The sequence below is a fragment of the Nerophis ophidion genome, linkage group LG24 (genome assembly GCF_033978795.1).
Source record: "Nerophis ophidion isolate RoL-2023_Sa linkage group LG24, RoL_Noph_v1.0, whole genome shotgun sequence".
Taxonomy (NCBI): Eukaryota; Metazoa; Chordata; class Actinopteri; order Syngnathiformes; family Syngnathidae; genus Nerophis; species Nerophis ophidion.
Window position 1 is genome coordinate 6,142,592 of NC_084634.1, and position 15,636 is coordinate 6,158,227.

The following is a 15,636-nucleotide window of genomic DNA, read 5'->3' on the forward strand; positions in this document are numbered from 1 at the left end:
TACGGATCATGACAGTAACCTCGCCCATTACATTTGTCATATTTGGTATTTTAGTGTCAACAACGTGACTTGGGTTTCTAATTGTATTTTGATAAATTGTGAACCAGTATAATCATCTTTACTTATTTTGGGACAGCAGCTACATTGGGTTTTTAATAGTTATATTGGTTTTAAGCAACAATTTTATTTTTAATATTTTTACCACTTGGGTTTATTACATAACGATGCAAAATGTACACACAGCTAGCCTAAATGCAGAGGTGGGTAGTAACGCGCTACATTTACTCCGTTACATCTACTTGAGTAACTTTTGGGATAAATTGTACTTCTAAGAGTAGTTTTTATGCAACATACTTTTACTTTTACTTGAGTATATTTATAGAGAAGAAACGCTACTTTTACTCCGCTCCATTTATCTACAATCAGCTCGCTATTTTTTTTTAATCGATCTGTTTTTATGCACGCTTTGTTTGTTTTGATTTTGTCAGACACGCATTCAAAGTAGGATCTACGCATGCCTGCGTTTCACCAATCAAATGCAGTCACTGGTGACGTTGGACCAATCAAACAAAACCAGGCGGTCATGTGACCGGCACACGTCGAATCCGACCTAAAAAGGTTGAAAAACTTATTGGGGTGTTACCATTTAGTGGTCAATTGTACGGAATATGTACTGTACTGTGCAATCTACTAATAAAAGTTTCAATCAATCAATCAAAAGTGTAAAGGAAAAACGACACTTTTTATTTCAACCTTACTTCCCGTCAAAAGCCTAAAGACTGATCGCACAGTTCCTGTCTTCACAATAAAAGTGCCGCTCCATCGCGCCTGCGCTAACAAAATAAGAGTCTCCGAAAGCCAGCGCATACAAGCTAGCAAGCTACGGAGTTTGCCGCCAATGTATTTCTTGTAAAGTGTATAAAAACGAATATGGAAGCTGGACAAATAAGATGCCAAAAACCAACGACTTTCATGTGGTATTAGACAGGTATTAGACTTTTTTTTCTCCTCCATTTGAAAATGTGGACATTATCTGCACTATACTGTCTGATTCCAATCAATGCGAGTCATCAGAATCAGGTAACACACCAACTTATATTCTTGTCTTCATGAAAGATAGGAATCTATATGTTAAACATGCATGTATATTCATTAAAACACCTTTAACATGTCAACAAAAACGGCCAAATAAATAACTATAAATTATATACTGTATATATATATATATATATATATATATATATATATATATATATGATATGTGTGTGTATGTATATATGAGGTAGATCACCTCGACTTGGTCATTTATTAAGTAATTGATTAACGTTGAAAAACTTATTGGGGTGTTACCATTTAGTGGTCAATTGTACGGAATATGTACTGTACTGTGCAATCTACTAATACAAGTTTCAATCAATCAATCAATCAATCAATCAATCGATGAATGCCTACTGAGCCTATGGTTATGTTAAGTTATTGTGGCTCAATTTGCCTTAATTTTTATTTTATCTTAATGTATTATTATTTAATATATATTATTGTTTTAGTTGCTTAAGAGATATTCCTGGCTCTGAATTTGCTCATTGCTATTTTTATGTTTTTGTGCATTATTTGTTGCCGTAATCATTAAACAAACAGGTTACTCATCAGTTACTCAGTACTTGAGTAGTTTTTTTCACAACTTTTTACTTTTACTCAAGTAAATATTTGGGTGACTACTCCTTACTTTTACTTGAGTAATAAATCTCTAAAGTAACAGTACTCTTACTTGAGTACAATTTCTGGCTACTCTACCCACCTCTGCCTAAATAACATTTTAGCATGCCGTGCTAGTCGATGCACACTCCACGTAAGTCAACTTGAATCCGTCCCTGATCGTGTTGTTACACCCTCCGACGAGGCATGATGTCTTCAAGGTACGGAAAACAATTGAAAAAACGGAAAATAACAGCTGATTTGACTTAGATTAGATTAGACAGTACTTTATTTATTCCGTCAGGAGAGTTCCTTCAGGAAAATTAAAATTTTCAGCACAATCCCATTCAAGTTTAGACAAACATTACAGGGAGACAGAACAGGATCGCTTGACTTGGTGTGTGTAATGTGTTTGAGAAAATGGCGGATTGCTTCCCGTTGTGACATCACAGGTGAAAGGTCATTGCTCCGACAGCGAACAATTGAAAGGCGTTTAAATCGCCAAATTCACCCGTTTAGAGTTCGGAAATCGGTTAAAAAAAAACGTTTTTCTGCACCATCAAGGTATATAGTGACGCTTACATAGGTCTGGTGATAATGTTCCCCTTTTATGTTTAAGGCTAAAAGTAAAACATTACCAGCAAATTTACAAAAAATGTGTGTCATCTCTTCTGAGAATGAAGAGCATAGAAGAAAAGGTCATTTCACACCTCAGTATTCAAGGACAACTGTAAAGCACAGGGGCCGGGAACCTTTTTGGATGAAAGAGCCAAGAAGCCAAATATTTTAAAATATATTTCCCTAAGAGCCATAAAAAAATTTTTTTTAACACTGAACACAACCAAACGCGTGCATTTTTAAGTAAGACCAACATTTCCGGAGTATAATAAGTCTCTTATTCTTTGTAATAACATTGTTATTCTGAAACTAACTGTGGAGGGGGCGTGGCCTGCGGGCCTGCAGCGAAGCGGGGTGTTGCCAGGACCGGCCTCGAAATCAGCGACAGGTGCGTAGATGGCCCACATGGGCCCTGTTATCTAATCACCTGTCGCTCTGTTATAAGCAGCAGCCAGGAGGAGAGACGGGGTTGGGGCTGGAGCCAGAGGACGAATGAGGACAAAAGAGAAAAAGACAATTGCTGGAAAGCAACTGAAAGACTAATTGGAAAAAAACAACAATATTGTAACCCTAAAACAGGCTCTCATGTCGGTGCTTGGTGGTCTGAAGAACCCCCACACTAACCAATAATAAATAAATTACTTCTTACCATTAACACAACTTCTTGAACATAAAAATGCATGAGAATGTTTTATATTTTTAATGTTATTTTTAACACTATGATTACAAGTGGAATTATTCATTACTTATCCTGTTAAGCAATGTCAGCTCAGATTTATCCGAGAGCCAGATGCAGTCATCAAAAGAGCCACATCTGGCTCTAAAGCCATAGATTCCCTACCCCTGGTCTAGCAAATGTGTATATCAGTGGTGGGGGTTAAACTATGGAATTCCCTTTACAATGAGATAAAAAAAACTGCAAAAATCTATTCCAATTGAAAAACAATATATAAAGACAGAACAATAAGATCACATGGACAGCCACAAGTGTTTACATGTTGCTTTATATTTAGTATTTTATTTTTTTGTCTGGTTTTGTATTTGTTTTCTATCATCCCGTGATGTGTATTACTTTTTTTTTGTTTGGTTTGTGCTTCATAAAGTTTAACATTTTTTTTTTGGTATGTTTTTTGTTTGTTTTCATTATATTTCATTATATAATATATATATATATATATATATATATATATGTATGTATATGTATATGTATATATATATGTAGGTGTGGGGAAAATCACAAGACTACTTCATCTCTACAGAACTGTTTCATGAGGGATTCCCTCAATCATCAGGAGATTCAAAATCTGATGATTGAGGGAACCCCTCATGAAACAGTTCTGTAGAGATGAAGTAGTCTTGTGATTTTTCCCACACCTACATATTACGCTCTACCACGGTATCGAGCACTATTCTCTGGATAATCCAATCAGGACATATATATATATATATATATATATATATATATATATATATATATATATATATATATATATATATATATATATATATATATATATATATATATATATATATATATATATATATATATATTTATTTATTAGGGATGCAAATCTTTGGGTGTCCCAAGATGTCGATTCTTGGGGTCACGATTCGATTCAAAGTTGATTTTTTTTTTTTTTTCAATTCAACATGATTCTGGATTCAAAAACGTTTTTTTCCCCCGATTTAAAAGGATTCTCTATTCATTCAATACATAGGATTTCAGCAAGATCTACCCCAGTCTGCTGACATGCCAGCAGAATAGTAGATTTAAAAAAAAAAAAGCTTTTATAATTGTAAAGGACAATGTTTTATCAACTGATTGCAATAATGTAAATTTGTTTTAACTATTAAACGCACCAAAAATACGACTTATTTTATCTTTGTGAAAACATTGGACACAGTGTGTTGTCAAGCTTATGAGATGCCATGCAAGTGTAAGCCACTGTGACACTATTGTTCTTTTTATTATTTTTATAAATGTCTAATGATAATGTCAATGAGGGATTTTTGATCACTGCTATGCTGAAATTATAACTAATACTGATACTGTTGTTGATAATATTCATTTTTGTTTCACTACTTTTGGTTTGTTCTGTGTCGTGTTTGTGTCTCCCCTCAATTGCTCTGTTTATTGCAGTTCTGAGTGTTGCTGGGTCAGGTTTGGTTTTGGAATTGGATTGCATTGTTATGGTATTGTGTAATGTTTTGTTGGATTGATTAAAAAAATGTTTTTTTTTTTGTTTTTTTTTAATTAAATGGACCCCGAGTTATACAAGTTGAAAAACTTATTGGGGTGTTACCATTTAGTGGTCAATGGTACGGAATATGTACTGTACTGTGCAATCTACTAATGAACGTTTCAATCAATCACAATAATGCCTATCAGTCCAACTAGCTCAGTTGGGAGAACACTAGACTGAAGATCTAAAGGTCCCTAGTTCAATCCTAGGTTTTGACACCTACTGACAAATTTTTTGTGGCATTTAACCAAATAAAAGTGTGTCCCTGACCTGTGGAACTTGCTGGTGAAATCCTAACATAAATTATCAAAGAGACTATGAATGTCCATGAATTTACCATGAATTGATTAACGTGGACCCCGACTTAAACAAGTTGAAAAACTTATTGGGGTGTTACCATTTAGTGGTCAATTGTACGGAATATGTACTGTACTGTGCAATCTACTAATAAAAGTATCAATCAATCAATCAAGTCCTCATGGAAATGGAAATGATTTATTTTCAATTCTCAACAAGACACATAAGAACTGAGAAGTACATTTTTGGCACAGTCCCACTAAGAGCAGACTTACGTAACAGGGAGACGAGAAGGGACCGCCAACGGATCAGCCGTTTTTACGGCACTCCTTAAAAAAGTGGGAAAAAGGTGATATTGGGAAAGGGGGGAAGAGTAAAAAAAATATCAGTCGAAGGCTGGACCCTCGGGAAGGGGTCCAGGCTGAGTCTAAGGGAAAAAACCTCATTTGCAATGCACACATAAACACGTTACATTTAATCATGACAACTCGCACGGGGGGGGAAAAACGGTGGTGAAGGCGTGGGGTGGGTGAGGGGAGGTGTTTGCCCAATTGTCCTGGGTGTGATGGTGTAATGTTTTTGTAGACTAAGGCCGATCTGAAAAAGTTCGACTCCAGGTGTCATTGAGAAGGGAGGGAGGTCAAAAGCGTCCATTTAAGTGTCTTCGGGGGTGTTTTTAGGAACAGCCTGGTCCTCAAGGCCATTCGAGCGAGTCAAATCGTAGATTAGGATGTTTGTTTTACGCAAACAGACAAAACAATGGCTTGTCTGTTCTCAGTCCATTCTGGCTCTCTCAAATTCAATTCAATCTTCCTTTTCATTCATCCAGATAATTGTAAAGTCAAAGCATTCAATGGATCGCATCTGGACTGTTAGGTTTTTCTTCAAATATAAACCACTATCCTTTCAATGATTCCTAAAAGACTCTGCAATTTAGCCTCCAACAAATAACAGGAGTTCTGTGACCAGAATGCCATTTGTTTACAACTGAATGGAATCTTACATTGGGAATTCCGACTATTTTGGACACAGAGACTATGAATGTCCTCATTCATCCAGGTCTTTGTAATCTCAGGGCATTCAACGCATCGCAACTGGACTGTCTGTTTTGTCCTCAAACATACACCACTGTCTGATCAATGATTCCTAAAAGACTCTGCAATTTAGCCTCCAACAAACAACAGGAGTTCTGTGACCAGAATACCATTTGTTTACAACTGAATGGAATCTTATGTGGGGGATTCTGACTATTTTGGACTGGTAGTAGTCGATCCACAGCGATGGTTCTGCCACACAATATCAATGCTAACGAGGGAAAATCACTCTTCAACCACTGTTTGAAAAAGTGCATGCATAGTCTGATCTGTCAGCCGAAATAGCTCAGTTGGGAGAGCGTTAGACTGAAGATCTAACGGTCCCTGGTTCAATTCTGGGTTTCGGCACAATTTAAATTTTTATGAAAGAATTGTTAGGCATTTAACCAAATAAAAGTGTGTCCCTGACCTGGTGAATTCCTAACATAAATTGTCAAAGAGACTATGAATGTCCTTATTCATCCAGGTCTTTGTAATCTCAGGGCATTCGATACATCGCAACTGGACTGTCTGGTTTGTCCTCAAACATACACCACTGTCCTATCAATGATTCCTAAAAGACTCTGCAATTTAGCCTCCAACAAATAACAGGAGTTCTGTCACCAGAATGCCGTTTGTTTACAACTGAATGGAATCTTACATTGGGGATTCCGACTATTTTGGACTGGTAGTAGTCGATCCACAGCGATGGTTCTGCCACACAATATCAATGCTAACGAGGGGAAATCACTCTTCAACCACTGTTTGAAAAAGAGGAAGAAAAGTCTGGGCTGTCAGCCGAAATAGCTCAGTTGGGAGAGCGTTAGACTGAAGATCTAAAGGTCCCTGGTTCAATCCCGGGTTTCGGCACAATTTGACTATTTATGAAAGAATTGTTAGGCATTTAAGCAAATAAAAGTGTGTCCCCGACCTGTGGAACTTGCTGGTGAAATCCTAACTTAAATGATCAAAGAGACTATGAATGTCCTCATTCATCCAGGTCTTTGTAATCTCAGGGCATTCAATGCATCCCAACTGGACTGTCTGGTTTGTCCACAAACATACACCACTGTCTGATCAATGATTCCTAAAAGACTCTGCAATTTAGCCTCCAACAAACAACAGGAGTTCTGTGACCAGAATGCCATTTGTTTACAACTGAATGGAATCTTATGTGGGGGATTCTGACTATTTTGGACTGGTAGTAGTCGATCCACAGCGCTCGTTCTGCCACACAATATCGATGCTAACGAGGGGAAATCACTCTTCAACCACTGTTTGAAAAAGTGCTTGCATAGTCTGATCTGTCAGCCGAAATAGCTCATTTGGGAGAGCGTTAGACTGAAGATCTAAAGGTCCCTGGTTCAATCCCGGGTTTCGGCACAATTTGACTATGAAAGAATTGTTAGGCATTTAAGCAAATAAAAGTGTGTCCCTGACCTGTGGGACTTGCTGGTGAAATCCTAACTTAAATGATCAAAGAGACTATGAATGTCCTCATTCATCCAGGTCTTTGTAATCTCAGGGCATTCAATGCATCGCAACTGGACTGTCTGTTTTTTTCTCAAACATACACCACTGTCCTTTCAATGATTCCTAAAAGACTCTGCAATTTAGCCTCCAACAAATAACAGGAGTTCTGTGACCAGAATGCCATTTGTTTACAACTGAATGGAATCTTACATGTGGGATTCTGACTATTTTGGACTGGTAGTAGTCGATCCACAGCGATGGTTCTGCCACACAATATCAATGCTAACGAGGGGAAATCAGTCTTCAACCACTGTTAGAAAAAGTGCATGCATAGTCCGGTCCGCCAGCCGAAATAGCTCAGTTGGGAGAGAGTTAGACTGAAGATCTAAAGGTCCCTGGTTCAATCCCGGGTTTCGGCACAATTTGACTTTTTATGAAGGCGGCTCGCAAAAGGTAAAGATGAAAATCCCCTGAATGGAAACTTGAATTTCAGTTTTTGGAATGTCTGTTTAAAAGACTCAACCTCAACCCTACTAAAAATTTGTGAACAATGCTTAGAAGCTCGACCGATGCCAAGTAAGTAACACACTCAAAAAAAAAACCTACCGGGCAGGGCTCATCCATGCAAACAGATTTTTGCCAGGAGCATTTGGCTTCATTTTTGTGTTTTTCCATGCTGTAAAGAGACCATAAATCTGCTCAGTTTTAAAAAAATCAGACTTTCATTGTGAAATTTCTGGGATTCAAGTCCCTGTTCTGCTGACCAACACTATGCTGTCAGAATCCCCTGTGAAGGCCTCCTTTTTATCCTCATGACAAAAGGTCCTCAATTGCTTGTCAGCCCAACTAGCTCAGTTGGGAGAACATTAGACGGAAGATCCTAGGTTCAATCCTGAGTTTCGACACATACTGATGAGATTTTTGTGGCATTCAACCAAATAAAAGTGTGTCCCTGACCTGCTGAAATCCTAACATAAATCGTCAAAGAGACTATGAATGTCCTCATTCATCCAGGTCTTTGTAATCTCAGGGCATTCAATGCATCGTAACTGGACTGTCTGTTTTGTCCTCAAACATACACCACTGTCCTATCAATGATTTTTAAAAGACTCTGCAATTTAGCCTCCAACAAATAACAGGAGTTCTGTAACCAGAATACCATTTGTTTACAACTGAATGGAATCTTATGTGGGGGATTCCGACTATTTTGGACTGGTAGTAGTCGATCCACAGCGATGGTTCTGCCACACAATATCAACGCTAACGAGGGGGAATCAATCTTCAACCACTGTTTGAAAAAGTGCATGCATAGCTTGGTCTGTCAGCCGAAATAGCTCAGTTGGGAGAGCGTTAGACTGAAGATCTAAAGGTCCCTGGTTCAATCCCGGGTTTCGGCACAGTCTCACTTTTTATGAAAGAATTGTTAGGCATTTAACCAAATAGAAGTGTGTCCCTGACCAGTGGAACTTGCTGGTGAAATCCTAACTTAAATTGTCAAAGAGACTATGAATGTTCTCATTCATCCAGGTCTTGGTAATCTCAGCACATTCAATGCATCGCAACTGGACTGTCTGGTTTGTCCTCAAACATACACCACTGTCCTTTCAATGATTCCTAAAAGACTCTGCAATTTAGCCTCCAACAAATAACAGGAGTTCTGTGACCAGAATACCATTTGTTTACAACTGAATAGAATTTTACGTGGGGGATTCCGACTATTTTGGACTGGTAGTAGTCGATCCACAGCGATGGTTCTGCCACACAATATCAATGCTAACGAGGGGAAATCACTCTTCAACCACTGTTTGAAAAAGAGGAAGAAAAGTCTGGGCTGTCAGCCGAAATAGCTCAGTTGGGAGAGCGTTAGACTGAAGATCTAAAGGTCCCTGGTTCAATCCCGGGTTTCGGCACAATTTAACTTTTCATGAAAGAATTTTTAGGCATTTAACCAAATAAAAGTGTGTCCCTGACCTGTGGAACTTGCTGGTGAAATCCTAACTTAAATTGTCAAAGAGACTATGAATGTCCTCATTCATCCAGGTCTTTGTAATCTCAGGGCATTCAACGCATCGCAACTGGACTGTCTGGTTTGTCCTCAAACATACACCACTGTCCTATCAATGATTCCTAAAAGACTCTGCAATTTAGCCTCCAACAAACAACAGGAGTTCTGTGACCAGAATGCCATTTGTTTACAACTGAATGGAATCTTATGTGGGGGATTCTGACTATTTTGGACTGGTAGTAGTCGATCCACAGCGCTCGTTCTGCCACACAATATCAATGCTAACGAGGGGAAATCACTCTTCAACCACTGTTTGAAAAAGTGCATGCATTTTCTGATCTGTCAGCCGAAATAGCTCAGTTGGGAGAGCGTTAGACTGAAGATCTAAAGGTCCCTGGTTCAATCCCGGGTTTCGGCACAATTTGACTTTTTATGAAAGAATTGTTAGGCATTTAACCAAATAATAGTGTGTCCTTGACCTGTGGAACTTGCTGGTGAAATTCTAACATAAATTGTCAAAGAGACTATGAATGTCCTCATTCATCCAGGTCTTTTTAATCTCAGGGCATTCAATGCATCGTAACTGGACCGTCTGTTTTGTCCTCAAACATACACCACTGTCCTTTCAATGATTCCTAAAAGACTCTGCAATTTAGCCTCCAACAAATAACAGGAGTTCTGTGACCAGAATGCCATTTGTTTACAACTGAATGGAATCTTATGTGGGGGATTGCAACTATTTTGGACTGGTAGTAGTCGATCCACAGCGATGGTTCTGCCACACAATACCTCAACGCTAACAAGGGGAAATCATTCTTCAATGACTTTTTGAAAAATAGGCTGCATAAAGTGGTCTGTCAGCCGAAATAGCTCAGTTGGGAGAGCGTTAGACTGAAGATCTAAAGGTCCCTGGTTCAATCCCGGGTTTCGGCACATTTTAAATTTTTATGAAAGAATTGTTAGGCATTTAACCAAATAAAAGTGTGTCCCTGACCTGGTGAATTCCTAACATAAATTGTCAAAGAGACTATGAATGTCCTCATTCATCCAGGTCTTTGTAATCTCAGGACATTCAATGGATCGCAACTGGTATGTTTGGTTTGTCCTCAAACATACACCACTGTCCTATCAATGATTCCTAAAAGACTCTGCAATTTAGCCTCCAACAAAAAACAGGAGTTCTGTCACCAGAATGCCGTTTGTTTACAACTGAATGGAATCTCACATTGGGGATTCCGACTATTTTGGACTGGTAGTAGTCGATCCACAGCGATGGTTCTGCCACACAATATCAATGCTAACGAGGGGAAATCACTCTTCAACCACTGTTTGAAAAAGAGGAAGAAAAGTCTGGGCTGTTAGCCGAAATAGCTCAGTTGGGAGAGCGTTAGACTGAAGATCTAAAGGTCCCTGGTTCAATCCCGGGTTTCGGCACAATTTAACTTTTTATGAAAGAATTGTTAGGCATTTAACCAAATAAAAGTGTGTCCCTGACCTGGTGATATCCTAACATAAATTGTCAAAGAGACTATGAATGTCCTCATTCATCCAGGTCTTTGTAATCTCAGGGCATTCAATGCATCGCAACTGGTATGTTTGTTTTGTCCTCAAACATACACCACTGTCCTATCAATGATTCCTAAAAGACTCTGCAATTTAGCCTCCAACAAATAACAGGAGTTTTGTGACCAGAATACCATTTGTTTACAACTGAATGGAATCTTACATGTGGGATTCCGACTATTTTGGACTGGTAGTAGTCGATCCACAGCGATGGTTCTGCCACACAATATCAATGCTAACGAGGGGAAATCACTCTTCAACCACTGTTAGAAAAAGTGCATGCATTGTCCGGTCCGTCAGCCGAAATAGCTCAGTTGGGAGAGCGTTAGGCTGAAGATCTAAAGGTCCCTGGTTTAATCCCGGGTTTCGGCACAATTTGACTTTTTATGAAGGCGGCTCGCAAAAGGTAAAGATAAAAATCCCCTGAATGGAAACTTGAATTTCAGTTTTTGGAATGTCTGTTCAAAAGACTCAACCTCAACCCTACTAAAAATTTGTGAACAACGCTTAGAAGCTCGACCGATGCCAAGTAAGTAACACACTCAAAAAAAAAACCTACCGGGCAGGGCTCATCCATGCAAACAGATTTTTGCCAGGATTATTTGGCTTCATTTTTGTGTTTTTCCATGCTGTAAAGAGACCATAAATCTGCTCAGTTGTAAAAAAATCAGACTTTCATTGTGAAATTTCTGGGATTCAAGTCCCTGTTCTGCTGACCAACACTGTGCTGTCAGAATCCCCTGTGAAGGCCTCCTTTTTACCCTCATGACAAAAGGTCCTCAATTGCTTGTCAGCCCAACTAGCTCAGTTGGGAGAACATTAGACGGAAGATCCTAGGTTCAATCCTGAGTTTCGACACATACTGACGAGATTTTTGTGGCATTCAACCAAATGAAAGTGTGTCCCTGACCTGCTGAAATCCTAACATAAATCGTCAAAGAAACTATGAATGTCCTCATTCATCCAGGTCTTTGTAATCTCAGGACATTCAATGGATCGCAACTGGTATGTTTGGTTTGTCCTCAAACATACACCACTGTCCTATCAATGATTCTTAAAAGACTCTGCAATTTAGCCTCCAACAAACAACAGGAGTTCTGTGACCAGAATACCATTTGTTTACAACTGAATGGAATCTTATGTGGGGGATTCTGACTATTTTGGACTGGTAGTAGTCGATCCACAGCGATGGTTCTGCCACACAATATCAATGCTAACGAGGGGAAATCACTCTTCAACCACTGTTTGAAAAAGTGCATGCATTGTCTGATCTGTCAGCCGAAATAGCTCAGTTGGGAGAGCGTTAGACTGAAGATCTAAAGGTCCCTGGTTCAATCCCGGGTTTCGGCATAATTTGACTTTTTATGAAAGAATTGTTAGGCATTTAACAAAATAATAGTGTGTCCCTGACCTGTGGAACTTGCTGGTGAAATTCTAACATAAATTGTCAAAGAGACTATGAATGTCCTCATTCATCCAGGTCTTTTTAATCTCAGGGCATTCAATGCATCGTAACTGGACCGTCTGTTTTGTCCTCAAACATACACCACTGTCCTTTCAATGATTCCTAAAAGACTCTGCAATTTAGCCTCCAACAAATAACAGGAGTTCTGTGACCAGAATGCCATTTGTTTACAACTGAATGGAATCTTATGTGGGGGATTGCAACTATTTTGGACTGGTAGTAGTCGATCCACAGCGATGGTTCTGCCACACAATACCTCGATGCTAACGAGGCGAAATCACTATTCAACCATTGTTTGAAAAAGTGCATTCATACTATGATCTGTTAGCAGAAATAGCTCAGTTGGGAGAGCGTTAGACTGAAGATCTAAAGGTCCCTGGTTCAATCCCGGGTTTCGGCACAATTTAACTTTTTATGAAAGAATTGTTAGGCATTTAACCAAATAAAAGTGTGTCCCTGACCTGGTGATATCCTAACTTAAATTGTCAAAGAGACTATGAATTTCCTCATTCATCCAGGTCTTGGTAGTCTCAGGACATTCAATGCATCGCAACTGGACTGTCTGGTTTGTCCTCAAACATACACCACTGTCCTATCCATTATTCCTAAAAGACTCTGCAATTTAGCCTCCAACAAATAACAGGAGTTCTGTGACCAGAATGCCATTTGTTTACAACTGAATGGAATCTTACATTGGTGATTCCGACTATTTTGGACTAGTAGTAGTCGATCCACAGCGCCCGTTCTGCCACACAATATCAAAGCTAACGAGGGGAAATCAGTCTTCAACCACTGTTTGAAAAAGTGCATGCGTAGGTTGATTTTTCAGCCGAAATAGCTCAGCTGGGAGAGTGTTAGACTGAAGATCTAAAGGTCCCTGATTCAATCCCGGGTTTTGGCACAATCTCACTTTTTATGAGAGAATTGATAGGCATTTAACCAAATAAAAGTGTGTCCCTGACCTGTTGAAATCCTAACATAAATTGTCAAAGAGACTATGAATGTCCTCATTCATCCAGGTCTTTGTAATCTCAGGGCATTCAATGCATGGCAACTGGTGTGTTTGGTTTGTCCTCAAACATACACCACTGTCCTATCAATGATTCCTAAAAGACTCTGCAATTTAGCCTCCAACAAACAACAGGAGTTCTGTGACCAGAATACCATTTGTTTACAACTGAATGGAATCTTATGTGGGGGATGCTGACTATTTTGGACTGGTAGTAGTCGATCCACAGCGATCGTTCTGCCACACAATACCTCAATGCTAACAAAAGGAAATCATTCAAAAGAGGATGCAATGTTTGACATTTCAGCTGAAATAGCTCAGTTGGGAGAGTGTTAGACCGAAGATCTAAAGGTCCCTGGTTCAAACCCGGGTTTCGGCACTTTAAGCCTTTACAGGAGAGAATTTTGTGGCATTTAGCCAAATAAAAGTGTGTAACTTTCTGGTGGAGTCTAAACATTACACCTTTACTGGTGAGAATATTGTGGCATTGGACCAAATAAAAGTTTGTCCCTGACCTGTGGAACTTGCTGGTGAAATCCTAACACAAATTACCAAAGAGATTATGAATATCCTCATTCATCCAGGTCTTTGTAATCTCAGGGCATTCAATGGATCACAACTGCATTGTTTGGTTTGCCCTCAAACATACACCACTGTCCTTTCAATGATTCCTAAAAGACTCTGCAATTCAGCCTCCAACAAATAACAGGAGTTCTGTGACCAGAATTAAATTTGTTTAAAACTGAAGGGAATCTCACGTTGGGGATTTCGACTATTCTGGACTGGACATAATTTTGGGTGTCAGCTGAAATAGCTCAGTTGGGAGAGCGTTAGACTGAAGATCTAAAGGTCCCTGGTTCAATCCCGGGTTTCGGCACATTCAGATGAGATTTTTGTGGCATTTGACCAAAAAAAAGTGTTTCCCTAACCTGTGGAATTCGCAGGTGAAATCCTAACGTAAATTGTCACAGAGACTATGAATAACTTCATTCATCCAGGTCTTTGTAATCTCAGGACATTCAATGCATCGCAACTGGTATGTTTGGTTTGTCCTCAAACATACACCACTGTCCTATCAATGATTCCTAGAAGACTCTGCAATTTAGCCTCCAACAAATAACAGGAGTTCTGTGACCAGAATACCATTTGTTTACAACTGAATGGAATCTTACATTGTGGATTCCGACCATCTTGGACTGGTAGTAGTCGATCCACAGCCCTCGTTCTGCCACACAATATCAATGCTAACGAGGGGAAATCACTCTTCAACCACTGTTTGAAAAAGTGCATGCATAGTCTTATCTGTCAGCCGAAATAGCTCAGTTGGGAGAGCGTTAGACTGAAGATCTAAAGGTCCCTGGTTCAATCCCGGGTTTCGGCACAATTTGACTATTTATGAAAGAATTGTTAGGCATTTAAGCAAATAAAAGTGTGTCCCTGACCTGTGGAACTTGCTGGTGAAATCCTAACATAAATTGTCAAAGAGACTATGAATGTCCTCATTCATCCAGGTCTTTGTAATCTCAGGGCATTCAACGCATCGCAACTGGACTGTCTGTTTTGTCCTCAAACATACACCACTGTCTGATCAATGATTCCTAAAAGACTCTGCAATTTAGCCTCCAACAAACAACAGGAGTTCTGTGACCAGAATACCATTTGTTTACAACTGAATGGAATCTTATGTGGGGGATTCTGACTATTTTGGACTGGTAGTAGTCGATTCACAGCGATGGTTCTGCCACACAATATCAATGCTAACGAGGGGAAATCACTCTTCAACCACTGTTTGAAAAAGAGGAAGAAAAGTGTGATCTGTCAGCTGAAATAGCTCAGTTGGGAGAGCGTTAGACTGAAGATCTAAAGGTCCCTGGTTCAATCCCGGGTTTCGGCACAATTTAACTTTTTATGAAAGAATTGTTAGGCATTTAACCAAATAAAAGTGTGTCCCTGACCTGGTGAAATCCTGACGTAAATCGTCAAAGAGACTATGAATGTCCTCATTCATCCAGGTCTTTGTAATCTCAGGACATTCAATGCATCGCAACTGGTATGTTTGGTTTGTCCTCAAACATACACCACTGTCCTATCCATTATTCCTAAAAGACTCTGCAATTTAGCCTCCAACAAATAACAGGAGTTCTGTGACCAGAATACCATTTGTTTACAACTGAATGGAATCTTACATTGGGGAT

General features: G+C 39.2%; 1 protein-coding gene and 17 non-coding genes across 18 annotated transcripts in view; all 18 read left to right on the plus strand.

The window, feature by feature from the left end:
• Window positions 1-15,636, plus strand: part of LOC133542455 (gastrula zinc finger protein XlCGF57.1-like) — a 249,231-nt gene that overhangs the window by 49,426 nt on the left and 184,169 nt on the right. The window lies entirely within an intron of this gene.
• trnaf-gaa (transfer RNA phenylalanine (anticodon GAA)) lies at window positions 6,223-6,295 on the plus strand. Its single transcript has one exon. It is a non-coding gene; the product is annotated as a tRNA-Phe (tRNA).
• On the plus strand, window positions 6,724-6,796 carry trnaf-gaa (transfer RNA phenylalanine (anticodon GAA)). The gene has a single exon. It is a non-coding gene; the product is annotated as a tRNA-Phe (tRNA).
• Window positions 7,237-7,309, plus strand: trnaf-gaa (transfer RNA phenylalanine (anticodon GAA)). Its single transcript has one exon. It is a non-coding gene; the product is annotated as a tRNA-Phe (tRNA).
• Window positions 7,746-7,818, plus strand: trnaf-gaa (transfer RNA phenylalanine (anticodon GAA)). The gene has a single exon. It is a non-coding gene; the product is annotated as a tRNA-Phe (tRNA).
• On the plus strand, window positions 8,724-8,796 carry trnaf-gaa (transfer RNA phenylalanine (anticodon GAA)). Its single transcript has one exon. It is a non-coding gene; the product is annotated as a tRNA-Phe (tRNA).
• trnaf-gaa (transfer RNA phenylalanine (anticodon GAA)) lies at window positions 9,237-9,309 on the plus strand. Its single transcript has one exon. It is a non-coding gene; the product is annotated as a tRNA-Phe (tRNA).
• Window positions 9,750-9,822, plus strand: trnaf-gaa (transfer RNA phenylalanine (anticodon GAA)). Its single transcript has one exon. It is a non-coding gene; the product is annotated as a tRNA-Phe (tRNA).
• trnaf-gaa (transfer RNA phenylalanine (anticodon GAA)) lies at window positions 10,265-10,337 on the plus strand. Its single transcript has one exon. It is a non-coding gene; the product is annotated as a tRNA-Phe (tRNA).
• trnaf-gaa (transfer RNA phenylalanine (anticodon GAA)) lies at window positions 10,766-10,838 on the plus strand. Its single transcript has one exon. It is a non-coding gene; the product is annotated as a tRNA-Phe (tRNA).
• On the plus strand, window positions 11,267-11,339 carry trnaf-gaa (transfer RNA phenylalanine (anticodon GAA)). The gene has a single exon. It is a non-coding gene; the product is annotated as a tRNA-Phe (tRNA).
• On the plus strand, window positions 12,245-12,317 carry trnaf-gaa (transfer RNA phenylalanine (anticodon GAA)). The gene has a single exon. It is a non-coding gene; the product is annotated as a tRNA-Phe (tRNA).
• On the plus strand, window positions 12,760-12,832 carry trnaf-gaa (transfer RNA phenylalanine (anticodon GAA)). The gene has a single exon. It is a non-coding gene; the product is annotated as a tRNA-Phe (tRNA).
• trnaf-gaa (transfer RNA phenylalanine (anticodon GAA)) lies at window positions 13,261-13,333 on the plus strand. Its single transcript has one exon. It is a non-coding gene; the product is annotated as a tRNA-Phe (tRNA).
• On the plus strand, window positions 13,748-13,820 carry trnaf-gaa (transfer RNA phenylalanine (anticodon GAA)). The gene has a single exon. It is a non-coding gene; the product is annotated as a tRNA-Phe (tRNA).
• trnaf-gaa (transfer RNA phenylalanine (anticodon GAA)) lies at window positions 14,246-14,318 on the plus strand. The gene has a single exon. It is a non-coding gene; the product is annotated as a tRNA-Phe (tRNA).
• trnaf-gaa (transfer RNA phenylalanine (anticodon GAA)) lies at window positions 14,750-14,822 on the plus strand. Its single transcript has one exon. It is a non-coding gene; the product is annotated as a tRNA-Phe (tRNA).
• On the plus strand, window positions 15,263-15,335 carry trnaf-gaa (transfer RNA phenylalanine (anticodon GAA)). Its single transcript has one exon. It is a non-coding gene; the product is annotated as a tRNA-Phe (tRNA).